Below are 21544 nucleotides of genomic sequence, written 5' to 3' on the forward strand. Positions count from 1 at the left end.
TCTGCCACCTTCTATCAACCACATACCTCACTCCCAGACCAGCCTCTGTGTTAACAGACTGCTTATCTGACATCCAGTCATGGATAAGCCCTAGTACTGAAGCCTTCATCTTCAGCCCATACCACAAATTCCACGCCCTAGCTACTGATTTCTTCCCCCTCTTCAGCCATTGTCTCTGGCTGAACCAGGTAGGATCTTGGCATCCTATTCATTCCAAAACTGAGCTTCCAACCCCATATGCTCTCTACCACAAAAGACCACCTACTTCCACCTCTATCAACAGCACCACCCCAGCCCATTTCTCAGGCCTGATTCCCTCATCCATGCCTTTGTCATCTCCAGATTCCACTATCCCAGTACTTTCCTGGACAGTCTTGCACCCTTCCAACTTCAACTCATCCAAAACTCTGCTGCTTGTATCCAATTCTGCATCAGGTCCTGCTCCCCTATCACCCCTGTCCTTGCTGATTTACATCAGCCCCTGGTCCTTCTCCATGCCTCCAATTTTAAAATTATCATCCTCGTTCTTAAATCCCTTCAAGGCTTTGCTCTTCCCTATCTCTGTAACTTCCCTACAACTAGCCTTTCCCCCCTTCCCCCCCCCCCCCCCCATCTCCAGATCTCTCTCCCTTTGATTGGATTTTGTGCATCCCCCTCCTCTCCCCACCCCTTTCCTTTCATCATTGGTGGCTATTCCTTCAGTCGTTTAGACCATATGCTGTGAAATGCCCTAGATTTCTTCACCCCTCCTCCAAGATCCGCCCTAAAACCAACTTCTTTGACCAAGGTTCCCCCTTCTAACATCTCCTTTTGACTCTGATTGTGCCTCTGAAGTGCCTCAGGATGTTATAAATACACGTCGTTTGTTTATAAAATGCACAGTGACTTGACTATGCCAAGGCTCCATTTTCTGATTAACCTCCAGTTAATACACTTGAGCCTCGTGCAGTTATAGTGAAGAGATAGGCAGCAAAGGGAACTGTACTGGGAACTAGTGTTTACACGGTGATAATTTAAACAGATGAAAATGTTACTCACTGATCAACTCTGAATCAGGTATGAAATCAGAACAGTACATAATCGACTGTGCGCAAAAATTTTGAACAAGGTGATGTCTGCATTCCATGTCTAAAAAGCATCCTTATTGTGCATCAAAAATGGAACCTATCCAAAATCCCCTAGTCAACATGCTGTCTGTGGATTTGATGAAAGCTCCTATTACCCTGTACCACAAAGAGCTCTGGTAAGATGAAAGCTTCTGTAAGAACAGTGTTGCCATGTGGCTAAATTGAAACATGGTTGTTTCAGGATGCGCTTTACCCTTTAATACATTCCCGCGCTTCACCCCTATACCTGTGGCAGCTTCTGTTATGTTGAAATTTTCCTGCTTTTTCAGAAAGGAAGTCAAATTATTCCTTGGTGTGCATCAGTGTTTATCTTGGTGTTTTTTTAAAAAATTGATTTGAAAACAAACTGGGTGATAAATTTTGAGTGGTTTTTCAACAGAACTTTTAAATAAAAGCCATTCATATTTACATCAGAAAGCACGTCAAACTGAGTGATAGAGCACACTTATGGTAGCTATTTGTGAAACAAAGCCCTTGCATTTGTAAAATGTTTTTTTTCTTCAGTTTATTACGCAGGAAAGATTATTTATAGGACTTTTTTTCCTTCCTAAAAGGGGAAACATAATTTTGAAAATTTCAGTTAAGCAGGAAGGCTAATTTTGTTAATATTTAACCTTTGTCTTAGAGCTAATTACAACGCCTGACCTAGTGAATTGTAAATCTTCTAATTAATTCCAGCTGTGTTATAGAATAAGTATACATCACTAAAACATATTATCTGATATTGATCACATTTCTGTTTGTGGGAGCTTGCTGTGTGCAAATTAGCTGCCATGCTTCCCACATTACAACACTGACTACAATTCAAAAGTACTTCATTGGCTGTAAAGCGCTTTGAGACATCTGGCGGACGTGAAAGGCGCTATATAAATGCAAGTCTTTTCCTTACTTGCATTCTTTTCCTTACTTGCATTCTTTTCCTTACTTGCATTCTTTTCCTTACTTGCATTCTTTTCCTCTTTCTTCACCATCCTTCCTTTCCCACTTCCTTCCTGCCCAGGCCCTTTCTTTTCCTTCCTTTCATTCCTACCTTTCATTCATTATTAAAGTACTTTTTTGGCTTGAGACTAGCTTCAGGATGACATCCTGGGAATGCAGCGCCGGGATGCCTGATGACTCAGAGAACCCTGGGGTAAATCAGTACAGATTCTTCTGAGTCCTTCTCCAGATTCCACTCCCCTCGATGTCCCTGGAACTAGGATCCCAATATCTAACTCCAAGAACTACCAGACTTGGGACTTCCTCTCCAATGTTCCAGAATCCTCCATGCCCAGGTGCTGACTGACCCGGATGCCTCTTTCCAGTCAATGCTGCAGGACCTTGGGCTTTCCCCTACCTCAGTGCCAGATCCTGACCCCTTCCCACAGTGTTGCCAGATCTGAAGACCTCCCTCGGTACATCCATACTGTTGTACTTTCCCAATACTACCATACCTCTGCCTCATCCTCTCATTCTGACTTGGATCATCTTCAGTGCTCCAGAGCCTGGCAGCCTCTATTGCTGGCACCTCTCGTGCCTCCCTTCCTCCTGCTCTCACTGCTGACCAGCACCGGTACAGCCTCTGGCAATGGCCCCAGATCCTTTTCTCAAAAGTGCTATCATACCCTTGGACCCCACCACTGTTGTCAAACCCTGAAAATTGCCGTACCCCAGAACTACCTCCATTACTGCTCCAAAACCCTACATAGATGCCCTCCAATCTGCTGCATGTTACCTGCCATCATGTGTATCCTGAAGGCTTTTTAAATAAGACATACAAATTGGATAAATAGTCAAGAAACAATAATCAAGGCCACTCATTTATGATTTTTAATGACAAAATAGACAGTTTTGGAATTCAATCTCCAAAACCTCAGGTCATATCCCAGAATACCATATAATGACAACATAATTTGTCTTACCAGCAGCCCTGAGAATACTTTCTATGGGGTCAATTTTCCCTGGCCATTTACGTGTTTTTTCTGACTTTTTCCCCCCCCCAAGTTTCCCTTTGCGCTAGCGTAACTGACTTGGTTATGATTTTTCTAGGCCGTTTTGATTTTTGCTGTCCCGGTTCCCTCATGTCTGCACCGTTTTATTTTCAATTGTTCGCAGTTTGGCCAACATTTTTTTCTCTTAGGTTGGCATATCTGGCCACTTCCGCAAAATTTTCTGGTGAGTTAAGAAAACCAGTGCATGTTCACAAATCTGCGCTGAAAGATACTGTTTTTGAATCAAAGATTTTGGAGGGAGTCAAGAACACTATCAAAATCAATAATAAAGTTAAACTTTCTTTTACCTGTCAAAGTAGAAGTGTAAATTTGTTGGATTTCAGAAGTTTTTTTCTCTTTTTTTTTGTGTCACTCACACGCCACCACCGAATGTCTTGAAGTAGGGCTGGAAGGTTGTAGCTTTGGCCAGCAGAATTGGCCTCGCGCCCCGACACAGCGGCTCGGGGTTCGGCTCCAAAACAAGCCGTGGGGGAGAGGGAGAGGTCACAAGATCTTTAGGTGTGGTCCATCCATACAGACCTGGAGAGATACAACTGCAAACCTGTGCTGCCTGATTTCCTGCCATTTTGAACTTCTTTCAAAGGTTAAATTTAAGTATGGGGGCAATAATGATAATGCCATACCTTGTGCGAGCCTTCTTCATCATGGTGCTACATCGGAGACAATTGATTAGACTTCATCGCATCAGGAACATCAGAGCCCGTAGGGTGTTGAGCAGGAGGCCTTACCCACCTCGGCTATATTGAGATAGGCGTGGATGTGTGCACCATCTCTCAACATGCAATAGATGTCTCCATTCATCAGGTCACGGCTTCACCGTATCCGCATAGAAATGACTTCATAAAGTTCCCCATGGCCGCCCAAGCAATCCATGACTGGGCTGTGGGGTTCGCCAGGATTGCTGATTTCCCAAAGGTACAGGGCTGCATTAATTGTACTCACATCGCCTTGTGAGCACCTTTTGAAGGATGCCGAGCTGTTCGGGAATAGAAAAGGCTTCCACTACATTAATGTGCAGCTCGTGTCAGTCGATGCGCGATACCCTGGCAGCATCCATGATGCGTTCATCCTATGTGACAGCATTATATCTGACATGTTTGAGCAGCAGCCAGAAGGGCAGAGCTGGCTACTGGGAGACAAAGGGTACGGCCTGGCCACCTGGCTTATGACGCCCCTACGCGTAACCCGATGGAAGCTGACCAGCAAAACATGTCGCACATTACGACACGCAGCTTAATAGAGAGGACCATTGGCATCTTGAAACAGTGTTTCCGATGCCTGGACCATTCCGGAGGCTATTTGCCGTACTCCCCTGAGATTGTTGGTCAGTTCACTGTTGTGTGCTACATGCTGCATAACTTAGCCATCATGAGGCAGTAACACCTGGTAGCGGAAGACCCACCTGCGGTGAGAGTGGCTGATGATAATGATGTGGACGATGCAGGTAACGAGGAGGAGGAGGATGACAAGGATGAGGAAGCCATGCAAGTGCCTGAGGCTGGAGCACGACGGCGGAGGAGAGTGGGCCATTGTGCCCCTTTAACGATTGCTCGAGCCTTGCACCAGCACCTCATCCGTGAACGCTTTACTGATGCCTGAGGGCTCAGCGACAACTATTCCACATGGACATGTTTACTGTTTGGAGCTGTTCCGTAATGTTGTGTTGTGTTAATGGAATATGATTCAGTTTTAATGTAAAATAATTTTATTCAAAAGTTTAACTTTAATACAATTATTCTTGTATCAAACTTTACTTTAAGATCACTTATAAACTTGTAAATTTACATAACTTACAAAAAACTTTTAATTTAAGAAGTTACAACAGTAACAATAATAACAGCAGCAAAGAAAGGCTGCACCCATCTCTCATCCCCCTTATTCTAAGACCGACCGCTGCGCTTGGTCTTGAACACTCCCATCAACCCTGCCCGCAGGCGGTGGCAGTGTTTCTGGGCTTGGTACCAAGCTTATTCTTTCTAACATCTCGGATACTGCGCATCTCTTGAGGGTGGGGGGTGTCGGCGCCAGGCGGCAAGTTGGAGGGCCCAGGTGGCAAATTAGAGGGCCCAGCTTTGGGCTCTTCAGAGACTGGTGTGGGGATTGGAGTGACAGTTGATTGTGTCAATAGGCATGGGGTCTGGGCGGCGTCCCTTATTGCAGCAGCTAACTCCAACATGCCGTTCCTCATGCGCCCTGACAGTGTCGCGCCCTGACAGTGTCTCAATGACCTGCAACATTCCTGTTCTGTATGTAAACTTTACCAATGTATAAGACTTGCCACCAGGGGGGGCGCACCTGTGCGAGACTCAAGGGTCACCTGCACAGCCTGGGCAAGCAGGTATAAAAGGCAGTCTACCATGCTGCTTTCTCACTCTGGAGTTACATTAAAGAGACCAAGGTCATGACCGTTTGAGCCTACAGCACAGTCTTGTGGAGTTATTCTGACAATAACAATTCCCTCCCTCATGTTGAGCAAAACTGTCTGAACTACCTGCAACATTTCCTCCCTCATGGTCAGTGACGTGGTTTACACTACCTCTGACATTCCCTCCCTCATGGCCACTATTCCCTAGCTGATGGTCCCAGATATTGTTCTCATTTCTCGTGTCATTGCTGTTACTTCTCCCGACAGTCCCGCTACCTCATCACTCACTCCGCTGATGGCGTCCAGGAGTGATCGGATAAGGTCAATGCTCTCCGCACTCAATGACATCATCAGAACTACATCGGTTCGATCCAGCACCTCGGGAGAGTGCGGTCGAGCTCTCCTTCCCCTCCTCTCCACGGGTGTGGCTCGCACCCCAACACTGGGACCCGCAGCCTGGGACAGTGGGGCCCAGGGTGTGTCTCGCTGCACTCCACCACTGGGACCTGCAACCTTGGAAGGTGTGAAACCATGGAATGTCCCACCAACACTCAAACCATTAGTCACGGAAGGGGCTGTCACCTCCATGAGCGGCACCTCCTCCAAAGTCAGTACAACTGTGGGAGCTTCATCCAGTTCCATCCCCTCCCCCTCCCCTTCATGTTCTTGATCTGGAGCGTTGGATTGGAAGATGTTCTCCTCCTCAGGCTCATCCTCGTCTGAATCTTCTGCATTGTCAGGGTTGGCCTCAAGTTCTGCAAAAGATAAAGGAACAGTCAAAAAAAGCAGCAGAGGGGGTGGCATGAGTAAGCTCACACATCACAGGCCAGGCAGCAGGCTGATTTGAAGGGCCACGATGAATTTGCAGGGGTTACCCTCTCCCTCGAGTATGTGCCCAGCTTGTGCAGTACTGATTTGCTTTTTTCCAGGCAGGACCCATCAAAGCCGCGACCCCCCCACTCTTCCAAGGATGTCAGTGGGTGCAGATTTGCCGGGCCTCCTGTTAGAGTTCTTTCCCTTTTATTATGTACCACCTTCCTCTGTAAAGATGAAAATGCAACTATTTAGAGAGGGTGTCTTTCTGCTGGGTGGCATATATACAGCTGGTCACATTTACGATTGCAGTTGCAATTCCATTGAATAAATGAAAATATTACTTACACTAACTACTTGACCAAGGTCCTGCCACTTCTTTTTACACTGGCCTCTAGATCTCGTGGTGTTCACTGCGCAGTAATCTTCCGCAACTTGGTTCCAGCGTTTCTTCATTTCTTTGGGTGGAACTTTTATGTGACCTCTGCTGGTGTCCAGCTCCTGCCATCTGTTCTCCATCACAGGAACTAGTTCCTCCATTTCTTCCTGTAAGGAATTCTTGGTCCTTGCCCCGCGTTGCATCTTGTATTGCTCCAGCTGCGATTTTCCCAATGCGCGCTCTCAGCACTCCTCACATACATAACTGACTATAAAAATGGTCGATTGCCAAATCTGAGCTGTACTGAGCATGCGCGTCCATTGGAATGACGTCAAAGACTTATTAACGTTTTTCCCATACATGTGCAGAAGGTGCGGCTTCGATTTTTGGTGCAGTCAGCAGTCTCCACTCCCCGAGGCGACTGGACACGCTGCGCGGCGCCAAATTCAAATTATATATCGGGGAAACTTTAGTAAAAAATTTCTGGCGCAGAAAAACAGGCATAACTCTGGCAATACGCCAGAAAACGGGCTTGGGGAAAATTGAGCCCTACGTTCTGTGGTTAATCACCCCTCTGTTGGAAAGTGGTATATCCCCTGACTCACTGGGAGCATTGCCACAGGACATCTGATGCGTACGCGTGTGTGTATTATATATAAAACACCCTTTGACATGTAGGGATAGAAATGATTAATTAAAACCACGTGAGAAAGTACAGCACAGCAAAATCTCAATTAACATCATAATGCCTAGCCTCCAGTGCTTTATCATTTTTTTTTATTTAAAGCTGCACCGTGTAGTGAGTGAAGTGGGAATTAATACCTGTTTCAGGATAAAGAGCTCAATGAAACCTGTGCAAGTGCAGCTGGTTGCTGAAGCATGGGTCTTGTGCAGCTGGCTGCAAGCCAAATATAAAACTACTGGGCTTCATTATGAGCGGTGGGCTGAAAGTCCCACCAAATCCGTATTGGTGAGTCCCATGCTCGCTTTAGATGCCAGCTGCGCGAGTGCTGACATTTGATGCTTTTACGCAAGCAGCCTTCGTAACGTGCTACCAGCATGTGAAAAATCTCAGTCATAATAGGGTTATGAAGATCTCGCATCTATGTTGGCTAAATGCCATTTCCCATGGTCTATTCCATTTTATGTTACAAGTAACGATGCAACAGCATAAATAATGTTTTATGTTAATCAGTTGGTCTCGCTAACCATATCGTTAATGCATTCAGAAACAAAAGAAAGGGTTTACAATAATGCTACATGTTGGGACTAGAACAGTTCTTCTCATTATAGAAACACCACTGTACAAGCTCGTCTCTCGTGACTTAAGGAAACTGATAGAACATCCCAAATTAAGCTAATTAGATTGTAGAAGCAAAGCACTTGACAAAAGCTTAATTGACACACGCAACATTCAATTCAGTACAGTTAAGCTCAAGTGAAGATGTCTTCTTGCTGTCTGATGGTTGTATTCAACAAAAAGCAATTGGCAGGAGCTGTATAAATGCCATCACGTTTAGCAAAAGGAATTAAACCCATATATTTAAAAGAATGGGGGTATTGATTACAATCACTAAAACCTTACTGATTTGATGTCCAGGCCTTGACCTACATTCTCCCGAACCTTGCCAGGACTGCAATTTTTCCAGTTGCGGATATCGAGAAACTAAGTTACTTGTGTTTTAAAAAAAATTATGATTAGTTATTGATACGTCCTTACTATACTGTATAAATGCACACGAGGCCCATGCTTGAGAGGAGGTCAGTCTGTGACCTGTCCTTTATTTCACAGCACTCAAGTGAAGGAAGTGGGTGGAGCTTCCCCTTTTATATCTGAAGGTCTAGGTTAGGAGTGTCTCCCACAAGTTCACCACCTAGTGGTCATGTTCTCAGTTTACAACTTGGGTCAGATTATACATGGGTTACAATGCTGGTTGAATACATGACATCACCTCCCCCCTCCCCCCCCCCCCCAAAAGTCTTATTGGGATCACAAGTTGAGTCTCTCTGGTGGTTTACGCTCCCTTGTAGAGCGCCTGAGTTGGGGCTCCGGTTGTTGGGTGCTGGCCTGAGTGTCTGCTGTTTGCGGTGCCTCAGACCTGTCCGGACTGCCCACAGTGACTTGGCTCTCCTCCCTTTGGTTCCTGTGTTCGGTCACCTGTGGTGGAGTGAACTCTACATCGTGTTCTTCCTCTGCTTCTTCTCTGGGGTTGCTGAACCTCCCTTTTGTTTTGATCCACATGTTTGCAGCAGATTTGTCCATTGGTAAGTTTAACTACCAGAATCCTATTTCCCTCTTTGGCAACCACAGTGCCTGCGAGCCATTTGGGCCCTGCAGTGTAGTTGAGGACAAAAACAGGGTAATTTACATCAATACATCGCGCCCTCGTATTCCTGTCATGGTAGTCATATTGTGACTGGCGCCTGCTCTCAACAATTTCTTTCATGGTGGGGTGTATAAGGGATAACAGGGTTTTGAGCGTCCTTTTCATTAGCAAGTGGAACCCCTGTGAGCGAGTGTGGTCGGGATCTGTAGGCCAACAGGAGGCGTGATAAGCGTCTTTGTAGGGAACCCCCTTGGATTCTGAGCATCCCCTGTTTGATTATCTGCACTGCTCGTTCTGCCTGGCCGTTTGAGGCTGGCTTGAACGGTGCCGTTCTAACATGGTTAATTCCATTGCCTGCCATGAAGTCCTGGAATTCAGTGCTTGTGAAGCACGGGCCATTGTCGCTGACCAAGATGTCCGGTAGACCGTGGGCGGCGAACATTGCCCGTAGACTTTCTACCGTGATCGAGGATGTGCTTTAATTTAAAATGTCACACTCGATCCATTCGGAGTAGGCGTCTACTACAACCAAAAACATTTTTCCCATGAAAGGACCTGTGTAGTCCACATGGATGCGTGACCAATGCTTGGCGGGCCATGGCCAGGGGCTAAGGGGGGCTTCCCTGGGCGCATTGCCCAGCTGGGCACACGTGTTGCACCTGTGAACACAAAGTTCCAGATCTGCGTCTATCCCTGGCCACCAAACGTGTGACCTGGCAATTGCCTTCATCGTGACAATGCCCGGGTGCCCATTGTGGAGTTCTCTGATGAACACCTCTCTGCCCATCTGGGGCATGATTACGCGGTTTCCCCACAGCAGGCAATCGGCCTGAATCAAGAGTTCATCCTTGCGCCTGTGAAATGGTTAAAATTTCTCAGGGCATGCCCTGTACGTGGCTGCCCAATCCCCATTCAGGACACATTTCTTGACGAGAGACAATAGCGGGTCTCTATTTGTCCAGACTTTAATCTGACGGGCTGTCACGGGTGAGCCTTCGCTTTCGAGAGCTTCAACAGCCATGACCATCTCAGCACCATGCTCGGTAGCCCCCTCAGTGGTGGCTAGTGGGAGCCTGCTGAGTGCATCGGCGCAGTATTCGGTGCCTGGTCTGTGCCGAATTGTGTAGTCATAGGCGGCTAACGTGAGTGCCCACCTCTGTATGCGGGTTGATGCGTTTGCATTTCTGGCCTTGTTGTCGGCCAAAAGGGACGTTAGGGGTTTGTGATCTGTCTCCAGCTCAAATTTCCTGCCAAACAGGTACTGGTGCATTTTTTTTTACCGCATATACACATGCGAGCGCCTCCTTTTCTACCATCCCGTAGCCCCTTTCTGCCTGGGACAGACTTCTGGAGGCATAAGCTACCGGCTGTAACTGACCCTTGACATTGACATGCTGCAACACACACCTGACACCATAGGACGACGCATTGCACGTTAACACAAGTTTCTTACATGGGTTACAATGCTGGTTGAATACATGACATCAAAAAATTGTAACAAATATCTTGCGAAAGGAAATGCTACAAATAAGCATTTTAGCAACTCCATGAAAAAGCTTTTTCTGCCAAATTGAAGGGGCTGATCTGATTTATATAGTACAATTCTGTAAGAAATGGTTAATGGTGTTAATTGTGAATACTTGGACAAAGTTGACAGACTAGATTCAATTCAGCTTTTTAATTTAAAACAGGTAAAACGAGGTTATAACGATCAGGAAAGATGGAACTGGCTGGGGCTTTTTTTTCTAAAAAAGAGACAGCAGAGGGGCGACAGAATGGAGGTATTTCAAATTATGAAGGGGTTTGCGTCCCACAAAAAACAATAAGATAATGACCACATAATCTGTTTGTGCTGTTGGTTAAGAGATAAATATTGGCCAGGACACCGGTCGAACTCCCCTTCCTACAAATAGTGCCATAGGGTCTTTTACGTCTATCTGAGTGAGCAGAAGGGGCCTTGGTTTGACGGTATGATTGACACCTCAGCACTTCCTCAGCACTGCACTGAGGTGTCAGCCTGGATTATTTCCTCATGTCTCAAGTGTGGCTTGGAACTCATCATCATAGGCAGTCCCTCAAAATCGATGAAGACTTGCTTCCGCTCTATAAATGAGTTCTTATGTGACTGAACAGTCCAATATGGGAATTACAGTCTCTGTCACAAGTGGAACAGACAGTCGTTGAAGGAAAGGGTGGGTAGGACTGATTTTCCACACGCTCCTTCCGCTGCCTACACCTGGTTTCTGCATGTTCTCGGCAATGAGACACGAGATGCTCCGCACCCTCCCGGATGCACTTCCTCCACTTTGGGTGGTCTTTGGCCAGGAACTACCAGGTGTCAGTGAGGATGGTGCACTTTATCAGGGAGGCTTTGAGGGTGTCCTTGAAACATCTCCTCTGCCCACTTTGAGCTCGCCTGCCGTGTAGGAGTTCCGAGTAGAGCGCTTGCTTTGGGAGTCTTATGTCAGGCATGCGAATAATGTGGCCCGCCCAGTAGAGCTGGTAGAGTGTGGTCAGTGCTTCGATGCTGGGGGATGTTATCCTGGTCAAGGACGCTAACGTTGGTGCGTCTGTCCTCCCAGGGGATTTGCAGGATCTTGCGGAGACATGGTTGGTATTTCTCCAGCGATTGGAGGTGTCTGCTGTATATGGTCCAGGTCTCTGAGCCATACAAGAGGTCGGGTATTAAAACAGCCCTGTCGACCATGAGCTTGGTGATAGATTTGAGGGCCTGATCTTCGAACACTCTTTTCCTCAGGCGGCCAAAGGCTGCGCTGGCGCACTCGAGGCGGTGTTGAATCTTGGCGTCTAAGTCTGCCCTTGTTGATAACAGGCTCCCGAGGTAATGAAAGTGGTCCGCGTTGTCCAGGGCCCGCCGTTAATCTTGATGACTGCAGGGTAGCGGTGGGAACAGGTTGATAGAGGACCTTTGTTTTACGGATTTTTTGTGTAAGGCCCATGCTTTCATACGCCTCAGTGAAGTTGTTGACTATGACTTGGAGTTCAGACTCTGTGCGCAGACACATGCGTCGTCCGCATACTGCAGTTCGACGACAGAGGTTGGGTGGTCTTGGATCTGGCCTGGAGGCGACGAAGGTTGAACAGGTTCCCACTGGTTCTGTAGTTTTGTTCCACTCCAGCAGGGAGCTTGTTGAGTGTGAGGTGGAGCATTGCAGCGAGGAAGATTGAGAAGAGGGCTGGCACGATGACACAGCCTTGCTTGACCCTGGTCCGGACGTGGATTGGGTCTATGATGGATCCATTGATCAGGATCACGGCCTGCATATCATCGTGGAGTAGGCGGATATGGTGACAAACTTTTGGGGGCAACCGAACGGAGGAGGACGCTCCATAGACCCTCACGGTTGATAGTGTCAAAGGCCTTTGTAAGGTCAAAGAAGGCCATGTATAAGGGTTGGTGATGTTCCCTGAATTTTTCTTGCAGTTGTCGTGTTGTAAAAATCATGTCCGTGTGTTCCGTGGCTTGAACTATACAAAGGATGATACAAGTCCCAGCAATTTAGCATTTTTGATGGGCATGATTTCAGCTGAGCTGTATTTGGGGGGGAAAAAAACTTCATTGAATTCCCTCATATCAATTTATAAAATGTTCTTGTTGTTTTAAAAAAGAGTATTTATCCCTTCCTCTCTCTCTCTCTCTCTCCCTCTGTTAGTGTCTCTCTCTCGCTTAGTGTCCTCTCTCTCTCTCTCTCTCTCTCTCTCTCTCTCTCTCTCTCTCTCTCTCTCTCTCTCTCTCTGTTAGTCTCTCTCTCCGTTAGTCTCTCTCTCCCTCCCTCCCTCCCTCCCTCCCTCCCTCCCTCCCTCCCTCCCTCCCTCCCTCCCTCCCTCCCTCCCCTCCCTCCCTCCCTCCCTCCCTCCCCTCCCTCCCTCCCTCCCCTCCCTCCCTCTCTTCCCCCTCTCTCTCTCCCTCCCTCCCTCCCTCTCGCTGTCTCATGGGGCTTTTGAGTGTGGGACGTCAGCTGGCTACATAAGGGAACATACATTATGCTATTTTGAAGAAGAGAGTGGAGGGAGTTGTTGAATCAGGTTTATGGGTAAGTTCGTGATTTTCTTGTTAACTTTTCTTGGTAGAATGTGATTGGTCATTCAATGGCACAACAAGGTATTCTAGTATTTGATGCATGGTTCTAGGATCTGATTACATAACATAAGAAATAAGAGCAGGAGTTGGCCATTTGGCCCCTCGAGCCTGCTCAGCCATTTAATAAGATCATGGCTGATCTGATCATAGACTCGGCTCCATTTCCCTGCCTGCTCCCTATAACCCCTTATTCCCTTATCACTCAAAGATCTGTCTATCTCCACCTTAAATATATTCAATGACCCAGCCTCCAGAGCTCTCTGGGGCAGAAAATTCCACAGATTTACAACCCTCAAGAAATTCCTCCTCATCTCAGTTTTAAATGGGCGGCCCCTTATTCTGAGACTATGTCCCCTAGTTTTTAGTTTCCCCTATGAGTGGAAATATCCTCTCTGAATCCACCTTGTCGAGCCCCCTCATTATCTTACATGTTTCAATAAAAATCCCCTCATTCATCTGAACTCCATTAAGTATGGGCCCAAACTACTCAACCTATCTAAGTCAATCTCCTCATGTCCGGAATCAACCTAGTGAACCTTCTCTTCACAGCTTCCAGTCCAAGTATATTCTTCCTGAAATACGGAGACCAAAACTGTATGCAGTACTGTAGGTGTGGCCTCACCAATACCCTGTACAGTTGTAGCAGAACTTCTCTGCGTTTATACTCTATCCCCCTTGCAATAAAGGACAACATTCCATTTGCCTTCCTGATTACTTGCTGTACCTGCATACTAACTTTTGTGTTTCATGCATAAGGTCTATAGTTTCCTGCTTTCTGTCGGCCTACTTTTTAAAATAAGGGCATTACATTTGCGGTTTTTCAATCCTTCGGGACCTCCCCAGAATCCAAGGAATTTTGGTAGATTACAACCAATGCATCCACTATCTCTGTAGCCACTTCTTTTCAGACCCTAGGATGTAAGCCATCGAGTCCAGGGGACTTGTCCACCTTTAGTCCCATTATTTTCCCGAGTACTACTACCTTGGTGATGGTGATTGTACAGGTTGAGCGTCCAAGATCCGGACTCCGGTCCGATTGGTGGCAGGGTCGTCTGGAATCCGTAAAATGTTCTGGAATCTGAACCTGCTGACCCTGCTGACCTTGGGGCCCAGCCGGTGCCCGACCTCGGGCCTCACATCACCGCTGCTGCCCTTACCTCGGGGCCTCCTCACCGGCCCGAACACTTCCTTGGCAGCGGGACCCCGCCCGAACAGCTCCACGGCAGCGGGGCCCGCCCGAACACCTTCTCAGCTGGACCCCGCCCAAACAACTCAGTGGCTGGGCCCCGCCCGACTACCTCCTGAACGGGGCCAGTGACCCGAACAGCTCCTCCTTTCTGACTTTCTAAAATCCGGAACTACCCAAACCTGGGCTCGGGAGTTTCCGGATTTGTTGCGTCAGGAAGACGTTCCAAAGTCCTGAAAAATGCAAAGAGCGGAACTGCCTCGGTCCGGAGGGTTCCGGATTTGGGACGTTGCCCCTGTATTAAGTTCCTCCCTCCCTATAAGTCTTTTCCAATTCCCTGTTCCCTGTTATTAATTCTGTAGGGTGTTTTGTGTGCCCAGTGTCTCTCTGACTCTCCCTTGAGTCGACCCGTGCTATAAAACTCCCCGGTTCGGGTTTTTTCCCTTTGGACGACAGGAGATTTTGCCAATAGTTCCTGTCTATTCAGTCGATGAACGGGTAATCCTACAGAGAGAGAGAGAGACCACGGTCAGATAGTTTTTTTCCTATGCCCGATGCACAGCGTCCCCAGCAGGATTACTATGTAACCCGGCCGTGAGCGGATGCCACCCGGTTGGTCTTCCGAATTCTACCGCAAGCCCCACAACCTCCAAGTTCGGACCCAAGGAGTTACTATGGATAGATTATAATTGACTGCAACAAAACAAAACGGTTCAGGTTGGTCAAAGATCGATTCCTTTTATTGCATTCTCAAAACGACAACCCCTACTCCTCTTGCTTACGGCTTAGAGTAGGTGACTATGGGGCACTAGCTTAAAACCTTCAATTAAATACCCACCCTGTCGGTTACGCCGAACCATCCCCCTTCCCAGAATCTAAGCCTAGATAATGGAAACCCTTCTAACTAAACCCCTCTCCCGGTTTGGTCAGAACCCACACTTTGAAGCCTCCTCACACAAACACGTGTTAGCCTTCGTCTTGGACACTTGCAGTTCCTCAGCAGCCAAACACGCTGGCGGTCTTGGGGGTTTCCAGAGGTGTATGCTGGATATAATTACCAGCCCTTGTCGTTATTTCACGCGGTCCTGGGTTTGTTCAACTCTAAAGACAAAACTGTGCCTAATGGAGGCATACGATGAGGTCTGGAGAGTTATGTTCAGGCACTCACTTCGGACGTTCCTGGGGAGTTGACAGATGCGTGGGGAATCCCGTTCCAGATGGTAGAGAAAAGTAAGCCCATAATCCCCAAAGTTCAGCATATTTATACCCCATATAATACACAACTGGCTGGGTGATTCCTGGTTACCATGGTTGCAGAGACGCTAGTTGATCTTCCTGGTGACGTCTGTCCTGGATTGGGCATCTTGATGAAAACAATGGTAGGCCATTTCTGTAGATGCGCAGTTCTCGAAGTGCTAACTGTTGAGTTCTTGACTGCTCCTTCGTTGAAAGAGTCCAGAGGTGTTACATTTGGCCTATAAACCTCAATCACTTCCAAAGTTATTTTAAGAGTTAAAAGTTGATAAAAATTCCCAATTTGTTTAAAAAGTTTCTAAGAGTTGTTGAAAAGTCTAAGATGTAGATCAATAATAGGTTATAAAAGTTTCCCCAATTGTTTAAAAGTTTAAGATTGATTAAGAGTCCAAGGGATATTTTTAAAAGTTTTTCTCCCTGTGGCCGAGGAGCTCCTCCCGGAATCACAGTGCGGATTTTGTTCCCTACGGGACAAAACGGACATGATCTTTGCAGCACGACAGCTGCAGGAAAAATGCAGGTAGCAGCGTCAGCCCTTATATATGGCTTTCTTCGATCTTACAAAGGCCTTTGACACTGTCAACCGTGAGGGTCTATGGAGCGTCCTCCGTTTCGGATGTCCCCAAAAGTTTGTCGACATCCTTCGCCTGCTTCACCATGACATGCAGGCTGTGATCCTTACCAACGGACCCAATTCAAGTCCAGACTGGAGTCAAACAGGGCTGCGTCATCGCTCCAACCCTCTTCTCAATCTTCCTCGCTGCCATGCTCCGCCTCACAATCAACAAGCTCCCTGCTGGAGTGGAATTAAACTACAGAACCAGTGGGAAGCTGTTTAACCTACGCCGCCTCCAGGCCAGGTCCAAGATCGCCCCAGCCTCTGTCGTTGAGCTACAGTACGCGGACGATGCCTGCGTCTGCGCACATTCCAAGGCTGAACTCCAGGACATAGTTAATGTATTCACTGAGGCATATGAAAGCCTGGGCCTTATGCTTAACATCCATAAGACAGAGGTCCTCCACCAGCCTGTCCCCACCGCACAGCACTACCCTCCAATCATCAAGATTCATGGCGTGGCCCTCGACAACGTGGACCATTTACCATATCTCGGCGCCTCTTATTAACAAAGACAAACATTGATGCAGAGATTCAACATCGCCTCCAGTTCGTCAGTGCAGCCTTCGGCTGTCTGAGGAAAAGAGTGTTTGAAGACCTGGCCGTCAAATCTACCACCAAACTCATGGTCTACAGGGCTGTAGTAATACCCGCCCTCCTGTATGGATCTGAGGCATGGACAATGTATAGAAGGCATCTCCAGTCGCTGGAGATATATCACCAACGATTTCTCCAAGATCCTGCAAATCCCCTGGGAGGACAGGCGCACCAACATCAGTGTCCTCGACCAGGCCAACATCCCCAGCATTGAAGCACTGACCACATTCGATCAGCTTCGCTGGGCAGGCCACATAGTTCGCATGCCAGAGACTCCCCTAAGCAAAATGCTTTATGCGGAGCTCCTTCATGGTAAACGAGCCAAAGGTGGGCAGCGGAAGCATTACAAGGACACGCTCAAAGCCTCCCTGGTGCATCCGGGATAGCGTTGAGTTCTTTGAGTCTCAATGCAAAGAGCGTGAAGAGGTCAAGCGCAGGCAGCTGAGGGAGCGCGTGGCAAACCAGCCCCACCACGCCTTCCCTCGGTGAATGTCTGTCCCACCTGTGACGGTGTCTGCGGCTCAGAAATTGGACTGTTCAGCCACCAGAGAACTCGCCTTTGGGAGTGGAAGCAAGTCTTCCTCGATTCCGAGGGACTGCCTATGATTATGATAATAAACCTCATTGTCCATCCAGACATCCCGGCTCAATGGTTTTTCCACAAATCTCTCAAAGTTCGAAATGAAAAGGTCTCTGCCTTTCATGACGTCAGCGTTGAGACTGGTCCCATGGCAACCCAAAAGATAGACACCTCCTGCTATACTTCACAGAAACCAAACTTTTAAAGTCCAAACTCCATTTTGAAATGCAGCCTATGTGCAAATCCATTTTAAAAGGGTAGAGATCCCTTTTAAAAGTCTCAAAATCCTTCCAGCCCTTACACAGACTGATGTTAGCACCAGCCAAATCCTACAATTCCCCAGTCTCATCCTTTAAGGGACCAACATTTACTTTAGCCATTCTTTTCCTTTTTATGTACCTGTAGAAACTCTCACTCTCTTTATATTTCATGCTAGTTTGCTTTCATAATCAATCTTCCCTCTCATTTTTGTAGTCGTTCTTTGCTGGCTTTTAAAAGTTTCCCAATCCTCTGGCCTCCCACTAGTCTTGGCCACTTTGTATTCCCTTGTTTTCAATTTGATACCATCCCTTACATCTTTCTTTAGCCACGTATTGTTATCCCTTCTCTTAGTCTTTCCTTCTCATTGGAATATATTTTTATTGAGAGTTATGAAATATCTCAAATGTCTGCCATTTAGTTCTTGTTCCTGGGACCTAACTGGTTGAAAGGATAGCAGTCTTTGATTCTGCAATCTGATTGATCAAAGGGACTCGACAGCAATACAGCATGACATTTATACAGGCCCAAAACATTTAATAATATAAATAGTTACGTCACTGGGGATTGCTCACATCACTGAGCGCTCAAGTTGGAATACAAGCAAAGATGTCAATAAGTCTATGCTTCAATGTGTAATGAGTTAGTCAGATCTATTTAAGTATAGTTAAATATTTTCCTGATTTTTTTTTTTTCCTGCCACGTCACCTATGTCTAGACAGTTCTATATTTAAAAAAAAAATCTTTTTTGAACTTAACCTGTCATTATCTCATATGGAACTCGAGGATGCCAAAAATATAATTGTTTAGCCTTTGGATTAAATGCCTAATTTTATTCTTTAGGGCCAGATGAAAAAAGAAACTATGTTTGGAAAATCCATGTAGGTCGAGCTCCTGGGGAAAAAGATAATTTTGCACAAATAATTACTTCACCATGTTTGTGTCCAATTGTGGGCCCTACCCATTTACTGTCATGGAAAACGGGTGTGAACCGTTTATTCTTCGCACTTGTGCCAGATCAAAGAAAGTCGGAAAAAGTTGGAACATGCACATAATAAAGCAATGTCCTTTCATCTTAAAAGCTGCCCTGCCCCATAATTTGTTTTCTGAAACTGCTTTTTTAAAATAAAAATCAACTGTAACCCGATGGTCCTGTTTAAACTTGTCTTGTCGGTCGAACTCAGTTATTCTGAATCTTTGATTATAGGATGTTTGAATTGCATTCAAACAGCAGGGTGGCAGTGAATTTTGCTAGTCTTTTTGTCAAATTTTATTTTTGATTTATTTTAAGATTCCATGCCAATTGCATCTTAGAGATTGGATATCTATGATTTTTGATGGCCAAAAATGCGTCAAAACGAATGATTTGATTTTATTCCTTTTTGCTACACAATTGCTATTGCTACCCAATAGGTTTAACTACTGAAATAAATATACCTGTAGTGGAAACATGGTCACCAAGGTCTGCAGCTGCTCATGGAAGCCTGCAGCCATCATTTGAGAGCAACTAGGGATGGGCAATAAACATAACTGTGCCAGCATCACTCATATCCCAAGAACAAATAAAACAAAGAACAAAATAGTTCAATGTTTTTTTTCTGGGAGCGGAACAAAGTGTTGCCTCCTTTTTTTATATAAAAAAAAAATCAAACCATAACAAAGAATTATTCTTAACCCTGTCAGCCCCTCCTCCCCCCCCACCTTTTTTCCTGTTCTGTAAAAGGTGCTGAAAATATTGGGTAATTGGTTTGAAGCAGTTTCTAGTTGGGAGCATTGCATTAACTTGCAGAGTTAAGAGTAGAAGCTGAGGCGCACTATTATCAGATAATGTTCAGCTGCCTCATGGTTTGACTCATAACCTACCTCCCTAAAATTGCTATTTTTTTTAGAGAATATTAAAAAAACAATTATAACAAAAACTCGCCTTTATATAGCACCTTTAACGTAGTAAAACATCCCAAGGTGCTCCACAGGAGCATTATCGAACAAAATTTGACACTGACACACAAGAAATAGGAGCCAGGAGTCCGCCATTCAATAAAATCACGGCAGCCAATGGTCTGGTTCAGCCTCACAGTTGACAGGGAGTGGGATGGTGCCGGTGGCTGGGGAACTGAGTTTGTGGCCAGGGTCGCAGACAATGGCTTCAGTCTTCCCAGTATTTAGTTGGAGTCATTTTTATTGTATCTGTAAGCACTCTAGCAATGACTCCACAAGGTACTTGAACTGTGGTGACCTTAGTCTATTTATTACAGCTCCTGAGTGAGGGTACAGCATGGTGAGCTCCCTTTTATACCTGGTTACCTGTCATGTACAGGTGGCCCCTCGGTCTCCACTAGCTGCACCCTCTGGTGGTACAAGCGTAGTGTATACAGTGTGAAGGTACATCCAGTAGTCTTATGTAACTGTACATTAAGTGTACAGGGAGTATACTTGTATTATACATACACAACAATTTCTGCTAATCCAGTATGGAAAACATGTTAATTTCCTTCATTTTATATAATAAATAACTTGGTATGACTCTATGTAAACAGTTGGGCGGATCAATGATTCGACACAGAGACCAATACTTTTTACTCCACGTTAGTTTTAACAAATCTGTTAATGTGCTTCCATTAACATGGCTTGCTTATGGATTTGTTAAAACTACTATGGATCTATTTTCTACCAGATTGCTCAAGGTTTAAGTACTGTCTGGAATCAGAAGTGTTCCGTTATGCAAGAAGAGGTGATGGAAGAGCAACAGTGGAACGCACAAACAAAATCAAAATACTCGATGTTGGAAATCTGAAATTAAAACAGAAAAAATGCTGTAATCATCATCATCATAGGCAGTCCCTCGAAATCGAGGAAGACTTGCTTCCACTCCAAAAATTAGTTCTCAGGTGACTACAGTCCAGTTCGGGATTACAGTCTTTGTCACAGTTGGGACAGACAATCGTTGAAGGTAAGGGTGGGTGGGGAGTCTGGTTTGCCGCACGCTCCTTCCGCTGCCTGCACTCGTCCTCTGCAAGCTCTCAGCAACGAGACTCGGTGCTCAGCGTCTCCCGGATGCTCTTCCTCCACTTAGGGCAGTCTTGGGCTAGGGATTCCCAGCTGCCGGTGGGGATGTTGCACTTTATCAAGGAGGCTTTGAGGGTGTCCTTGAAATGTTTCCTCTGCCCACCTGGGGCTCGCTTGCCGTGTAAGAGTTCCGAATGGATCGCTTGCTTTGGGAGTCTTGTGTCGGACATGCGGACGTTGTGGCCCACCCAATGGAGCTGGTCGAGTGTGGTCAGTGCTTCGATGCTCGGGATGTTGGCCTGATCGAGAACACTGACGTTGGTGCATCTATCCTCCCAATGGATTTGCAGCATCTTGCGGAAGCAGCGTTGGTGGTATTTCTCCAGCGCTTCGAGATGTCTACTGTATAATGGCCCACGTCTCTGAGCCATATAGGCAACCCTGTAGACCATAAGCTAGGTGCCAGATTTGAGGTCCTGGTCTTCCTCAAGCGATCGAAGGCTGTGCTGGCACACTAGAGGTGGCGTTGGATCTCATCATCAATGTCTGCCCTTGCTGATAGCAGGCTCCCAAGGTATGGAAAATGGTCCACGTTGTCCAAGGCTGTGCCGTGGATTTTGATGACCGGGGGCAGCAGTGCTGTGTGGTGGGGTCAGGTTGGTGGACTTGTGGATGTTTAGTGTAAGGCCCATGCTTTCATATGCTTCGGTAAAGGTGTTGACGATGGCTGGGAGATCAGCCTCCAAATGTGTGCAGACGCAGGCGTCGTCCGTGTACTGTAATTCGATGATAGAGGATGGGACAATCTTGGATCTAACCTGGAGGCGATGAAGGTTGAACAGGTTCCCATTGGTTCTTTAGTTCCACTCCAGCGGGGAGCTTGTTGAGCATTAGATGGAGCATTGCAGCGAGCAAGATCGGGAAGAGGAAATACTCCGCAGGT

General features: G+C 46.5%; 1 protein-coding gene across 2 annotated transcripts in view; it reads left to right on the top strand.

The window, feature by feature from the left end:
* The window catches only part of bmp6 (bone morphogenetic protein 6), a 163299-nt gene that overhangs the window by 95065 nt on the left and 46690 nt on the right, over window positions 1-21544 (top strand). The gene's annotated exons all lie outside the window — the stretch shown is intronic.

Source organism: Pristiophorus japonicus, chromosome 1 (assembly GCF_044704955.1).
Source record: "Pristiophorus japonicus isolate sPriJap1 chromosome 1, sPriJap1.hap1, whole genome shotgun sequence".
NCBI classification, from domain to species: domain Eukaryota; kingdom Metazoa; phylum Chordata; class Chondrichthyes; family Pristiophoridae; genus Pristiophorus; species Pristiophorus japonicus.